This window comes from Pteropus alecto, unplaced genomic scaffold (genome assembly GCF_000325575.1).
Source record: "Pteropus alecto unplaced genomic scaffold, ASM32557v1 scaffold20, whole genome shotgun sequence".
Lineage (NCBI taxonomy): Eukaryota > Metazoa > Chordata > Mammalia > Chiroptera > Pteropodidae > Pteropus > Pteropus alecto.
In genome coordinates, this window is record NW_006436298.1 from 47,903,472 (window position 1) to 47,919,397 (window position 15,926).

General features: G+C 36.2%; 1 long non-coding RNA gene across 2 annotated transcripts in view; it reads left to right on the forward strand.

Moving 5' to 3' along the window:
* The window catches only part of LOC112480629, a 141,582-nt gene extending 130,916 nt beyond the window's left edge, over positions 1–10,666 (forward strand). Inside the window, exon 3 of one of the 2 annotated variants that reach the window (XR_003046710.1) lies at positions 8,915–10,666. This is a non-coding gene — a long non-coding RNA (uncharacterized LOC112480629). Of the gene's footprint in view, positions 1–478; positions 570–8,914 lie in introns of those variants that run through there. The other variant, XR_003046712.1, reaches the window with a different exon arrangement.
* The last annotated feature ends 5,260 nt before the right edge of the window (positions 10,667–15,926 follow it).

Here is a 15,926-nt window from a genome sequence, read left to right on the forward strand (position 1 = left end):
CCCCATTTCTTTCTTTCATGGCATTTACCACTATCTGTAAACATCTCGATTATCATGTACTTGTTTATTGTTTTTCTCCATTAGAATGAATTTAAGTTTTTTGATGGCAGAGACCTTACTGTCTTGTTCGTCTGTGTTTTCCAAAATTTAGACCAATACCTGACACATAGAACATGCTTAAAAATACTTTTTGAATGAATAAATGACCAAATAAGTTCAGGCTTTTGATTCCAAGTCAATGTTCTTTCCTTTACAACTCACTGAGATATAAGATTTGTGACATACTTGGGAGTTTGAAAGCAGAAATTTTGCCCCCAGTGAGTAGCAAGGTCAGAAAAATGGGCAATTGGTAGGAGAGAGCCTGAACGCAGGATGAGTGTGGGAAGGCAGATCAGGGATTGTCTGTGTCAAGATCTCCAGTGACTATTTCTTGATGTATCCACAAATATTTGTGACAGAGTCTTATTACATATAACAGCAAATTCCAAAGCAGCAGTGACAGCAGAAAAGAATGAACGGCTAAGGAAGCAAGCCCTGAGAAGAGAAAGTGCTTTTGGACAACAGTTCCTTCATCTCAGCATTTTTCATGGATTTCGAATAAGGGGTAATATTTTTATTTACACATTTGCCTTGAAAACAAAAAGCACCTTATATATTTTCAAAATGGAAATGACTAAATCACATGTTTAAGTTTTGCTTGCTATTTTATATTTTTAGTGAGTGCAACGTTGTCCACCCCCTGCCACCACACCCTAAGTCTGGGTGGGATACTCTGAAGTATCAGGAAGCTCACTCCTCAACAAGATTATCCTCTCCATTTTGCTTAAATTTTCTATAAATAGCTGAAGGCAGCTTTAAAATGCTAAAAATTAATGTCAACAAATACAGAAAATTTATTGTGTTCAAGCCTGTAAGCCTTGACCATAACACGTAGCCCTCAGGAACCCTGAGGACAGGCCCATGGTTAGTTTAGTGTTCCAGTGGCCAGGAAGCAGTAGATCCTCACAAAGTACAGCATATATGTAAATATGCTAGATACTTGGGAGATAAATAGTCATTGTTCTCAGAGTGCATAGTAGATGTTCAGTAAAAATGTTTAAAAGTGTATGTAGTTGGGGAACAGGTAGGAGACTGTAGCTCAAAATAGTATAGGGTAAATGTCCCAAGAGAAGTATACACCATTAATTTGGACATGTAAAGAAGAAAATTATGACCTATAATTTCAGGATCAGGGAGGGTTTTGTGAAGGAAAAGTGTTTGAGGATAGAAAATATGAGTACTGACTTAATGAATGAGTAAATGCACTTTGTGCAAGGGCAGAAAATGCCAAGCAGAAAGAGAGGCAGGAAAGCCTAGTCAGTGGAGCGTAGGATCCATGCAGGATCCATGCAGAAGAAAGGTCAATGTCTGGAGCACCAGGCTGGGAGACTGTGCTGTTGAGGCTCAGACTCCAGTAGAAGGAATTGGTATTGGAAGTGGGAATAACTTGTCAATCGCAAACTGCAGTGTGCAAAATATTCCTCTGAACCTTCATCCCACCTTGCTGAAAGTAAATCCAGTTCATCGTTTGAGGACTTTAAAAATACATATATCTCCCTCAGTATCTCAGAGACTTTTGTGGTTCCTTGAGAAACAGAGGAACTTACCCCTAATTTTTCCTCGTCATGGTAGTCCTACTGTCAAAGCTGTCACAGACCCTTAAATGTCAGTGGTTCTGCTTCTGTGCTCTTTTGGGGCTGCAGGAATCTTTCTTCATGTGGAACCCATACTGCCTGGAGTGCAGCCTCCTTGGGTTCACTACGGTCATGTCCCTCGGAGGCCCTGGCTTCTCTCCCATGTCCTGTCAGGAGTAGGACATGGGTGTCTGCTGCTTGTGGAAACCACCATGAATTTCTAGGATAGGGCAACACTCTATTCTCTCCTTTGCTGCATCAGCTTCTTCCTCCCTCCTCCAGCATAATCTACTTCAGGACCAAACAGCAGGCAGGGATAGTAGGGAGTTTGCTTTTAAGCTTCTTCCACAAAAGTCCCTGCAGTAAGGAAGCAATAAACTGGCTACTTGCTTAAAACAGGGGAGGAAAACACTGGCAATAAAAAGCATAGATTAATAGCTCGATAAATTATCCTCCATATATTTGATTGGGTGGACAATGAGAAGCCACTGATGATTAGGAATAATACTATTTATATTTATTGTTCACTTTTTTTCTTCTATTAGGTTAAGGATGGAGGAAAAAATGCAAAGTAAAAAGAAAAAACATGGTGGAAGATGCTAGAATTTGGAGATTTGGTGGACATAGTCTTACAGGGAACCCATTTAACATGGCCGACTGACCTTCTGGCCGCACACCTCTGTTTTCCCCTCACTTTGTTTAATCGAGGGCTGAAGTAGGTGGCCCTGGTCACAGGGTTCAGGGTCTTCCTGTTGCAACTCTGTTTCTTTCCCAGACATTATATTAACTTTGAAGGCGATGTAAGGGAAGATTTTACTTAAGACCATTTTCCAATAGGGCTTTTGGATTGGTAGAAATTGCACTAGGCCTCAAGTAACAGAAACCTAGAAAACAGTGACTTAAAAAATTAGAGGTCTTATTTTTCTTACTTACATTTGGAAGGACAGAGTCAAGGGCTGATATTGGGATTCCATGAAGCCTCAGGACCTCCACTATTTCCACTCAGTAAACTTTACTGTGTTCTTGGGACCCCCTAATCACAATATGGATGATCCACCTGTAACATGTTCCTAGGCAGGAAGAAAGGTAAGGACAAAGAATCCAGTCAACTGAATCTATCTGCCTTTTAAAGAGACTTCCCAGAAGTTCTTTTGACTTTTACCTAAATTTTGTTGGCTCAGACTGTGTCATGTGGCCATTGTGGGTGCAAAGGAAGCTGGGCAATGCAGTTTTCTATTGGACACATTGCTACTCTGACAAAAATTAAGATTTGCTAATAAAGAAGAAGGGGAATGGATATTGAGTAGGCACTTAGCAGTGACTGCCATATTTCATACCATTTTGCCCCTTTGTTTCAAGTTAGTATCCTTTCTGGGAGAGCAAATCAAATTTTAGCAAACATAAGTAAATCTTTTGCAAACTCTTCTCTCTTCTGTGTATGTGATTTTTGTATTGGTACTTCATATTGTGCATATTATAATTTACTTCATTAGCATAGATCATCCTGAATTGATTGTATTTCTGGATGTATCTGTGTAGTTAATTATATAGTCGCCTCTAACGGCCCCCAGGACCCTCCTATATTTCTACTCAGTAAAGCTTACCATGTTCTTGGGGCCACCTAATCTCAGTATGAGTGATCCACCGCTAACATTTCTTTATTAAGCATCTTTTCGTGCTTTCCTCTTCTCTCACTTTCTATTTCTCTGTGTGGACCATCTCATCTCTCTCTATATATACTTCAACAACCACTTATTTTCAGTTCTCAAATTTTTATATCCAAGCCAGTCCTCACTCATGACTGTACAGTCTGATATACTTAACTTCATTCAGGATAAAGACTTAGTCTCAAAGGTGCCTTAATTTCAACATGCCCAACGAACTTATTGTCTTTTCCTCCCTAACTTTTACCTCTTCTGTGTTACTCACCTCATTGACTACACATACCCAGGCCAGAAACCGGGGAGTCATTCCCAAGTCTGCACTCACGTTCCTTCCTTCCCATGACCATTCAATGTTAGAGTCTTGTCCAAAGAGTACACTGAATATTCTCATATGTGTCCTCTTCTCTCTTATTCATTGCTATGTCTCAAATTCACCTAGTTTGGATCAGTTGTTTTTAGTTTTTCTTGTTGCCACAATAGATATCAGCTAGATTTGTTCAATAGCTTAGCAGTAATTCAGGATATGCAGCTGTCTGTGATATTTTTCAAATCATTATGATCTCATGTAGACATTTAAAAAATGTGAGCAATTGTGGATCACCTGAATGGTTGCCTTAGAACTGTGTGCTGACAATTGGTTTCAATGCTTGCATATGCATTTGTGTTTTTATTGTACCAATGGGTGTTACTATAATTATCAATAACCCCTCCCCCCAACACACACACAAGACAGAGGGACTTTGTACCCCAAAATGAAGCATCTGTGACAGATCAAGTTCAGTTAAGTCACTATCTTTTGTTATATTAACAAAGGTGTTACCTTAGTTCAAATAAGTAAAACTGTGGCCCAAGTGGTATAAGTTACTGAATTCAAAAGAACTTGTACTAGGATAGTCTGATGTCAGGAGTAAAAATCTGTTTTCGTACAAATGACATCTGTCACATCGAATTAATACTGTCAATTTGTTAGTTTAAATTTAATACGTAAATTTTTATAGTTGCATAAGAGCTATAATCATAACGTGCTTATACCTAGTTGTAGGTTTGTACAGGTCTAAACAGCAATGTACTGAAAATATCCATGTGGCCCTTCAGGTTTATGAGAACTTTTTCTTTTGAAGAGGTGTGTATATCACTTAAGTAGGCTGGAGCAGGGTCAGCAAACATTTTATGGAAAGGGCTGGATAGTAAATGTTTTAGCCTTTGTCAGCCGTGCAGTTTCTGTCGAAACTATTTAACTCTGATGTTGTAGCATGAAAGTAGCTGTTGGTAATACGTAAACAAATGAGTGTGGCTGTGTCCAATAAAACTTCGTTATACACAACAGACCCATTTGGACTTCACATGTAGTTTTGATTCTGTGCTGTAGCAAATGCCTCAGACTTCCTTCTCCATCTTCTTAAACGAACTCTTACTCACCCTTGAAGCTAAAACTTAAAACTCACTTCCTCTCAGAAGCTTTCTCTGGCTCCTTCTGGCTGAGTTTATGCTTTTGTCCTCTCTCTCTCTGCTTCTTTATATTCGCTCTGTATTACCATAACACTTTCAGAAAACTCACGTGTATTGTTATTGGGTATTACATGACCATTTCACTATCTTCTTCTCTAGGTTGAGCTCTCCCTTCTCTGCAGCATGAACTGCTCCACTCTTATAATTATTACCTTGCACCACCAAATTTAGAGGATTGGTGGAAAGAACAGAGGAAATATGAAAAAGTGTGAATTTCATATTGACCTCATATTTACCCAAAGAAATCGAAAGGAAAAAAAGTCCTAGAAATGCCTGAGTTTTCTTTGAATTGGCAAAGTTAGGTAGTTTTCCTTCTGTGGAAATGGGAGCTTGTAAGCTAAGTCACCTTTGAAGAAATAAAGGGAGTTTTATGTTTGTACCTCTGGGTTTTGTGACTGTAAAATTTATGCCTGTGATAGAAGTTATTTAACTTTGATGAAAGGAAGGAATCAGCTGAGAAATAAAAAACAAACAAGAAAAAAGAAGAAAACATATTGTGTATATTTGATGTAAACATATTGTATATGTTTAGGGTGGGTAGACATTTGGAGATGTAATAATCGAAGTTTGGATTTGGGGCAAGAGGAAGCCCAGGACAGGCCTGAGGGCTGTGGAAAGGGTGGGGGCCAGGCAGTAACCCTGAACACTGGGCAGGGCGAGATCAGGGGACTCAGAGACCAGCAATATTGTATATTGAACTTTGCCTTTCCCTTTGTTCTTGGCCGTCCTCTATCCTGCTCTTCCCTGCCCCGTTTCTGTATTTCCATTTTCTCTACATGTTTCTACCCTGCACTGTCTTCTTCTGAACTAGCTGTAATATGGAACCAAAGTAAATACTTTATTATTTAAATTTTCTTTTCTTTTCTCTATTCTAAAGTTTCTATGTAGGTCAGTTGATCCCTCGCTTCTTAAATAAAATAAGAATTCAAATCACTTTTAACTTTCAGAATTTAAAATATTTTTCCCTATCACGTGTAAGAAAAAAATGATTTTCACTATGGTTACATATTTTAGGGAAAACTCAAATCATAAAAATACAAAGTTAAGGATTACTCTTTTGTTCTATTTGATAATATAATTATTTCACTTAAAGAAAAAAAGAGTATATAAAAAAACTGGGTAATTTTATTAAGACATGAATGACTAACAGTGAAAATCCTATAAGAAAAGTTCTTTTTCCACAAAACGGCAGTGGTATAAAAGCAGGGAGAACTCCCAGGCCTACCATGACCGCCACCATCACCACACACACATGTGCACATACAAGGTGGTGGGAGAAGGTCTGTAGCCGAGTTTCCTAATCAGAAAAATATCTTCGAAAATTTAAAACCAAGTTGCAAGTTGTAAGGTTTAAGGAGTGATCCTAAGACTAGACTATATCCTTGGCTAGATCTCTGAGCAGGCCTTTTTCTATTTGTGATTTAGATCTTTCTATGGGAGTGTCAAGATTATATACACACTTACACACCAGATACAGGTCACATATTTATCACTAATGAACAGCAGATAATAAAATCCTCAATGGGAAATGGCATTGGACATACTTCGTTGTTCAGATTACTGTTTATTATTTGAGAAATGTTAACACTGATCTGCTTGTCATCTGATTATTAAAATAAAAAAGTCTTTTACCCTAAGTAGTTCTCATTAGATGATGATATCAGTGATTTTATGCAAACATGTTGACATTTTATCGTATTATATTTCTAACAGGGTCCAAATTTCAGACAATATTTTTTATAAAGACCTAGGGTCACCCTTTATCCCTTTAGTGGTCCTTCACTAGAAATATCGTCACCATCATCACACCACTGAGAGCTTGTGTGCCACACATTGCATGTGTAGTGACTCAATGCTCGCACTGACCATATGAGTTCTATGATTACCCACATTACAGATGTGGAAGAAGATTCAGAAAGGGTAACTTGCCCAAAGTCACACAGATGGTAAGCAGCAGGCCAGGAAGACATCCCAGACAGCCTGGCTCCTGAGGCCTTATGCTTCACCTCCATGCTTTCCTTCTTCTCAAGATTCTCATTCCCAAGTGAGCCAATTTTCTCTAATCGACTGCAGGATATTCTTCTCCCGTCTGTGTCTATCTGTGATCTATATCCACCATTCGTGAATAAAACCAATAAAGCTTTGTCTGTATAAATGACCTGTGTTAATGTTTCTTGGCATTAAGATGGCTCATGGGGAAATAGAAATTATATTTGCAGTCCTTGTCTGGTTTCCTCAGTAATGGATTATGTCTACAGGATATGAATTCAACTGGTTGAAAAGTGAAAGAATCATTATTAATAACGGTACAGCTGACATCATAGGGCTCCTGATGTGACACATTGAGAAGGACACAACATCGCCTATGTGATAGTACTGCCAAAATGTTTCACCTGAATCTAATCATGAGGAAACAATCAGATACATACACATTAAAGGACGGTCTGCAAAGTAGCTGGTCTGGACTCTTCAAAGGCATCAATGTCATAAAAGATAAAAAGGCCTAGGAGCTCTTTAAGATTGATAGAAACTAAAGAAATGGGACAATGAAATGCAGTGCATGGTCCTTGTCTGGATTCTGGATCAGGGGAAAAACAGCTATAGAGGACACTTTTGAGACAAAGAAGAAATTTTGAATATGGACTATACATCAGATAATGTTAAATTTCCTGAGCGCGCACGCGCGCACACACACACACACACACACACACATGCACACGCACACATGCACACACACACAGAGCAAGTTAAAATGTTAACAATTAGTGAATCCAGATGAATGATAAATAAATGATTGTAGAACTATTCTATGCTATAATTTTAAGAACAACTTTTCTGAAGGTTTGAAATGTCAATAATTAAAAAAAAAAAAAACATATATGGGACTGAGGAAAGGAATGGAGATATATAGATTAAACAGGATTATCCCAGAGTTAGACATGGTCAAAACTGGGTATTGAATACACAGAGGTTTAGTATATTATCTTACTTTTTATGTATTTGACATTTTCCCTAACACAAAGGTTTAAAAAACAGAAAGATTCCATCAGATTTAATGGTTCCGATTCTCACTAAATGATGAGGATTAACTGCCATGAAGATTTTTTTCCCTTTCTGTATCTTGCCCTCACCCCAACTCCTACCTAGCCCAGCTGCCATTTCCCTTGGTTGGATCCCAACTCCACCCTCTTCCCCCATTTTCATCCAGCCCCAAACCAAAGTGGTGTAGTTGTTGTTTTTAATTTTATCAAGTTGTTGTTTTTAATTTTAATTTTAATTTATGGCGGTCGTGGTAGGCCTGGGAGTTCTCCCTGCTTTTATACCACTGCCGTTTTGTGGAAAAAGAACTTTTCTTATAGGATTTTCACTGTTAGTGAAAAACTGATTTTATCGTCTCACTTAAAACCCTTCAAGTTCTGCCCATCCTTTTAGGAGAAAACTCACCACCCTGCACAGCCTTCCCCCCTCACTCTCTACCTCCTTTCCCTGGGTTCCGGGCTCATAGCCAGTGTAGGTCTTTCATTCTTATCGCATCGTTCTCCACAACTATAGAACAGCTGGCCCCTCTCTAGAATGCCCCTCTTTGCTTACTTAGTGCTTATTCAGTCTTCAAGTATCACTTCTTTATGAAATCCTTTCCTGGTCTATCTGGTTAGGGTAAAGCCCCCAGGATGGGCTTTTGTGGGAGTAGGAACATTTCTTTGGTAACATCCTAACTGAGCAGATTTATGCTTTCCTTTCTCACTAGGTTGCAAGCTCTCTCTTTGCATTGCTTACCTTATGTCCATAGTAGGTACTTGATATTGATACATATTTTTTAATACATAGTTAAAAAAATTTTTTTCACTAAAAATTTTAGAATTTTGGTTTTGATAGAGTTCTATAGTATTTATCTTAAAAAGGATAAGAGATTATTTCAAAGTTTAATTTCAGTTTTCTTTTTCTTTTAACTGAGGCTAATTTCAGTTCTTAAGTTGATGTGGTCCCCTCTGACAACATAGAAACATTATTGTCATAATGCTCCTTGAAAAGTTGGATAAGTCACTTGGTTTCTCTTTCCTTTCACAGTCGATGACTTCATGCAAAACGATGCAGCAGTTCACATCATTCTGTCAGTCCCCATCAAGGAAATATTGTTTTCCAAAATTAAAATTATGAATCAACTCACAGGAGAATGTCGTCAAATAAACAAAGAATCATCAGTTATATTACACTGCCAACTTTTTGATAAGCTTAATTCTTCTAAATGCATTTAACTTTAAGGAAGAGTAATACAATTTAATAACAACATAAAATGGGATCGTTTATCTTCCAAGTCCTAGATATTGGGCAGATGTCTTCTCTCTTCTTCTTAATATATTGTTTCAAACACAAAATTTTTTTACTTTTCCCTTCTCCTCCTGATTTGTTTCTCCTCATTTCTATATATGTGGTTTGGGGAATGAGCTCTATGTATATGTTTAACTAAATCGCTCATCAGGCTGTAGTTTTCACAGTTGTAAATCTCTGAGATTTGTGGATTTAAGTTCCCAAGGCAGTGCTATTTATATGGCCTAATACAATTTGGTAATTATTAGCATATTAGTAATGGTTATTTTAGTTGCAAGTGACATAAAACCAAATTCAAACTGATTTAAACAAAAAGAGAAATTACTGGCACATGTAAGTGGGAGATGAAAGATGGATGCTGGTTTCAGGGGCTCAGATGGGGTGAATTGGTGCTTCCCATCTCCTGGCTTGCTTTCCTCTGTGCCACCTTCATTCTCAGGTAAGCACTCTCCTTACCTGTAGCAAAGGAGTGTTCATGAAGCAACACAGTAGGTCATTCACTGATACTGAGTGAACTTTGGATATTTGCAAATGAGGCAAGGGGCTCCAACTGAGACCAAACTGGGATTTGGGGTCTCCTTGTGTGTCTGTTCATGTGATCTGTACTTTTGTTTTCTTTTTTCTTTCTTTTTTCTTTTTTGGCTTAAGGAGAGGTTTTGTTATAAGGCTCTGGGAGACAGGCAAGGTGAGGAGGCATCACGTGGTGCCATGTCTCCTACATGACCCAAGAAGCAGTTTTTGAACCTCTGCGAGAAGCACAATTATAATAGAAGGTGAAATCAGTGCAGCACAGTTTGGATGCATCAAGGGCATGATAGCTTTGAAATGCTTCCAGGAGGCAACGTCAGTGCAAGATAGGACAGCATGGCACAGAGAAGGAATGACGAGCCTGAAGGCTATAGTCTCATTTTTGAACACCCTCTAGGAGACTTCCAGAGCTGCTTGGGTGATTGGGGTGGAGAGGCAGATTGGGGCAGAGAAACAATGCAGAAGACATCATCAGAGTTAAATCAGAGTAAGTGAATGTGAAGATATAAAGAAATAGTATTGTGTGTTGACAACTATTTCAAGTTGATAACTCAGTAAAATACACTGCTTATATAGAAAGCCAGTGGCATTATCACAGGATGTTTTTCATTTGTTGCCTATAAAGAAGTCATGTTATTGCTCTGAATGGGCTTTCAAAGATAGAACCAGTGTTAGAAGAGCCGTTTCAGACATGTTGCAAATAACCGAGCAACGTTAAGATTCCTCACAAGAACACTCTTCTTATATAACTTCTTCTCTGGTTAAAAGCATTTAAAATTTTTAAGAACCATATATAATAGAATTTCAGGAATTATACATTCAAATCAGTCATGTGGTCTACAAAAGTTAACTGTAAATTGTTATCTAGATAAAAGCCTCTATTACTTTTGTTTGTATAAGCTCGGATTGTAAATAAAACTGCTGCCAGAAGAATGCTCATTAAAGTGGATTTAAGATTCCAAATGAAAAGTTATTGATTTCAAAAAGGATAAACAACACTAAGCCTCTAATATCATCTGAAGTTATTAAATTACCAATTTAGTTACTGTTATTTTTTTTTACTACCTTGATTATTTATTAAGTAAATTGTATAATATGTTTGAAATGAAACTGAAACATATCAGCCAATAGTTGTTTTCCACAGACATTTAGAAATTAATGATGCTGAAAAATGGTGATGAGTTTTGGTCTCCCTTGCCCCAAATTCCTAGCCCTCATAAAAAAAAAAAAAAAAGTCTACTTCAAGATTACGATGGAAGTCAGATGATAAATTTTTAGCCACCAGCATCTAGCCAAGAGAGCCTGGCTTAGCCCTATCACACTTGCAATGTATATTTATGTGCTGTACCATTTGGCCATTATAATGAAAAGTTTTATCTGTCCCTGGAGGCAAAATTGAGTTATATATTAAATGACTATTTTCTTTGTTTTCTGCTTAGGTATGCATGTAATGTGGTAGCATAATATATATTCCACACTTGTTTCATTCCTGCAGAGAGATAATATTTTTGCAGCTGACATAGTAAAGATATCCTGTGCTTCCAGAATAAGAGAGAACATATTGGCAGGATAAAATACAGATGTTCCCAGTGTTTTTTTCTGCCTCATGGTTGCTTTCAGCAGAGGTTAACGTTTATGGGCATATTTCTCTGTCTTTGTTTGGACAGTTGGACACAGAAGTTCACAGTAAATTTAAGATTGTAAAAGGTGATCTCAAGTAAAGTATTTTAAAAAGATCTTAGTGGTAAGAAAATAACTTAAAAATTAATTTCCTCTACACTCTCACAAAAGGCTCTTTTCATAAGAATGTTGGAATCAAAATAACTTTCCCGCTTCTCTATAAGGAAGGAAATTGATGTATATAAAATCTTTTTCTTAAAGAATTTTTTCTCAAGTGAGGAGTAAATACAAAATTTCTCTGTCATAATCTAGAAAAAATAAATGTAAGCTTCTGAGACAAAGATGGTATCCTAATCATATGGTTGATCCTTTCTTTTTTCCCATTTCAGAAAGGAACAATCTAAGGAATGTAAAGGAAATATAAAGATATCATTGTGTATCATTGTCAGAAACTTCTCATCCAAATATCTCTGAAGCTGAGGAGTTTTAGCTGGAAGGGAGTGAATAAAGGTGATACCAATGAGCCACTACTCACATTTTGGCTGTTCACCCTGGAAAAACTAATTCTTTCTCCTGAAGGATAACAGAAAAATTGCCAGCTAAGAAATCAGTAGTTCAAATGAGGAGGATCAAATATGAGCATTCAGATGAAATAATCTCTAGTAAAACAGAGGTACTACAGAATAAAGGGAAGAACTTTGGGCTGAGAGCTAATTTTCTTAGATTCAAAAGGGTTTTATATTAAATTTTTTAAGTTTGGACTTCTACAAAAATGTAAAAACATTGAGAAACAAAAAATAAGTCTTGGAAGTTAACAAAAGAAAAAAAGAGTAACTATGGGATATTTTACCGAAATGCAGATCATAAACTCTAAGAGTTAGTTCAAGAGAAAAATCAAGAGGCAGAAAATATTGAAGCAGAAGAAGCAATATGGTTATTATAGGAGTTCCAGAAGGAGAAACTAGTATGAATGAAATGAAAATGAATGAAAAGCAATAATCAAAGAAATGAAAGAAGACAATTTATTTAAATTGAAAGATTCAGCCTTTACATGAAAAAGATTTACCAAAGACTGGGCAAGTGTAATAAAAAGAAATCATACTCAGGTGATTTTCCATGTCCTGAATAAAGAACAAATGCTAGAAACAACCAACTAGGGGGGAAAATTGTCACCTTGGGGGGGGGTGGAGTTTGAATGGCATTAGACATCTTATTTGCAACACTAATGCTAGAAATCCTCAGAAAATGTATAGATTTCTGGAGAAAAAGTATTATGTTCCAAGAATCATATACCAAACCAAGCTATTATATTAAGGCGAGGGCAAATGAAAGTCTGGTTCAGATTTGTAAGAATTCAGAAATTATATGACTCATGTATGCTTTTTGAAAAATATAACTTAAAGTACACCTTCAAGCAAAAACTAATCTAAACAAAGAATTTAATAAAGATAAAGATACATTTTAGAAAAAAAAAGCAGTGAGCAATAAAAACAGATGTAAGTCTAAAGAATTGTTTGTAATGTGACTATGAAACTAAGTACAATTTGTAACAAAGGATTTTAAAAGAAAAATATATATTTAAGAAATATTTTCTCTAAAGATATGGGGTGAAGAGAAGGATGGAGAAAGAGAAAATAAAGAGTAATAAAGTTTTTATGTGACACAAGAAGGGTTCATAGTTGTAACTGCATTCTTGACATTGATGAAGAATAAATTAAAACATATTTTAAAAAATTTTAAACAAAACCAATTTAAAATGAGACCTTAAAGAAGAAAGGAAAAAGTGTGTGTGTGTGTGTGTGTGTGTGTGTGTGTGTGTGTGTGTGTGTGTATGGGGGGGGCGGGGGGGGGGGGAAAAGAGGGAGAATGACAAAAAATATAATTAAAAGAATGCATGAAATAAGATGGAAAGAATAAAAATAAAAATATCAATTAGGTTCCTCTATTAACTTCTAGACCATGATGGAGTAACTGCTATTAGATTTACCTTTCCACTATAACCTGAACAAAATATGTAAGGTGATTATATTTAGGCATTGAAAAATAGGCAGTGCAGGACTAGAGTCCTAGTGAAACAGGAAATATATGAGGTGAGCATAGCATTCAACCTGATTTGATGTCTAAGAGCAGTTTCCTGAATGTGGCACAGAAAGATGGAGCCCATATGAAGAATATCAATCTTATTGAGCTGAGGAGGCAGAAATTGAAACAAAGAGGATGAAAAGGCAGCTGGAATTTGCAGGATAGGGTTCCAGAGAGGAATGAGCTATAAAGAAAGAAGGTCTCAGAAGTCTGTGTGGTGATTGTTCTTAACTTTTTGACTAAGAGCTGCTCGGGGCTTTGCATGTGCAGGTTAAGATTCTGTAAGACCTCAAGATTCTGCAAGACAGTAGCTATTGTGGAGCTAAGAAATGAATGGAAGTGCTAGAGGTAATTCAGTGCTAAAATATATTGGATTTTTGGTCCAACCATAGTGGAAAAACTCCACGGAGCACACCAAGCATTCAAAGGAGACAACAGAAAGGCCACACTTTAAGAACAAGAGGGAAGATCATATCCTAGGAGTAAGATCAAAATCAATACAGTCTTGCCCAAATAAAGCATAAAATTAGGCCTAAAGGATCAAGAGAATGAGATGGTTATGTAGTTACTGGCCAGAACCAAACACTACACCTTTAAAAGGGAGATGACATAATATATATAGATGCTATGCAATATATTATTCATAGCATGCAGCATACAATAAAAACAATTACTACATATGCAAAGAAATAGGAAAATGGGATATGTAATCAAGATAAAAAAGCAGGCAATAGAAATAGATCTTGATAATTATTCAGATTTAGGAGTTAGGACACAGTTTTAAAAATAGTGATTATAATCATGTTCAAGGATTTAAAGAAAAACATGGACATAATGAAGGAATAGGTGGGAAATCTCAAAAAAATATGAGATATAAAGTATCAATTGAAAATACTAGAAATGACAATTTCCATCAATGGCTGAAGAGGTGATTGGGTACTGTGGAATAAAAAATATGAGAACTTGAAAATAGATCAATAGAAAATGTCAAAACTGAAAAATAAAAAAATAGATTTTAAAAATGAACAGAGCCTCAGTATCTTGTAGAATGATATCAGTTGTTCCACATATAATTAACATCTCAGAAGAAAAAGAACAAGAGAATGAATCAGAACTATTTGAAGAAATAATAACCAAAAATATTTAAAACGGCGAAAAAATCAGTTTGCAGATCTAAAAAGCTCATAAAATTCAAAGCAGTATGTCTTTCAAGATTCTCTTTAAGAGTGGAGGTTAAAATATTTTTCAGATGACTGTAAACTGAAGGAACTTGTTTATAGTAATCATGGCACTAAAAGAAATGCTAATAATGAAAACTATAAGATCCTATTGAAAGAAATCAAAGAAGATACAAAGAAATGGAAAAATATTCTATGTTCTTGGATTAAAAGAATCAACATAGTCAAAATGACCATATTACCTAAAGCATTATACAGATTTAATGCAATCCCCATCAAAATCCCATCGGCATTTTTTAAAGAAATAAAACAAAAAAAATCATCAGATTTGTATGGAAGTACAAAAGACTCTGAATTGCCAAAGCCATCTTGAGAAAAAAGAATGAGGCTGGAGACATCACTCTGCCCAATTTCAAATTATACTACTAAGTGACAATAATCAAAACGGCATAGTATTGTCAGAAAAACAGATACATGGACCAGTGGAACAGAATCGATAGTCCAGAAGTAAACCCATGTTTATATGGGCAAATAATTTTTGACAAAAAAGCCAAAAACATTTAGTAGAGAAAGGAAAGCTTCTTCAATAAATGGTGCTGGGAAAACTGGAAGGCCACCTGCAAAAGAATGAAACTAGATTGTTGTCTATCGCCACACACCAAAATTAACTCAAAATGGATTAAGGATCTGAATATAAGATCTGAAACAATAAAATGAATAGAAGAAAATAGGAACTAAACTCAAGGACTTTGCACTTAAGGATTTTAAGAATTTGATCTCAAAGGCAAGGGAAGTAAAAGCAAAAACAAATGAATGGGACTACATCAAACTAAAAAGATTCTGCACAGCAAAAGAAAGTGTCAACAAGGTAGAGACAACCATTGAATGTGAAAATATATTTGCAAGCAACACCTCCAATAAGGGCCTAATATCCAGAATATAAAAGGACTCATATAACTCAATAACAACAACAAAAAACAAATGATCCAATCAAAAAAGCAGGTAATTCTCCCTAGAGGACATACAAATGGCCAACAAATACTTGAAAAGATGTTCAACATCTCTAACTATTAGAGAAATGCAAATCAAAACCACAATGAAATACCATCTTGCACCGGTTAGAATAGCTATAATCAACAGGACAAGTAATAACAAATGTTGGAGAGGATGTGGAAAAAAAAGAATCTTCATACATTGCTAGTAGGACTGCAAATTGATACAGCCACTATGGAAAACAGTATAGAGGTTCCTCAAAAAACTAAGAATTGATTTACCACATGATCCAGCAATTCTCTACTGGGTATTTATCCTCAAAGACTTGAAAACCCATATCCGAAAAGATA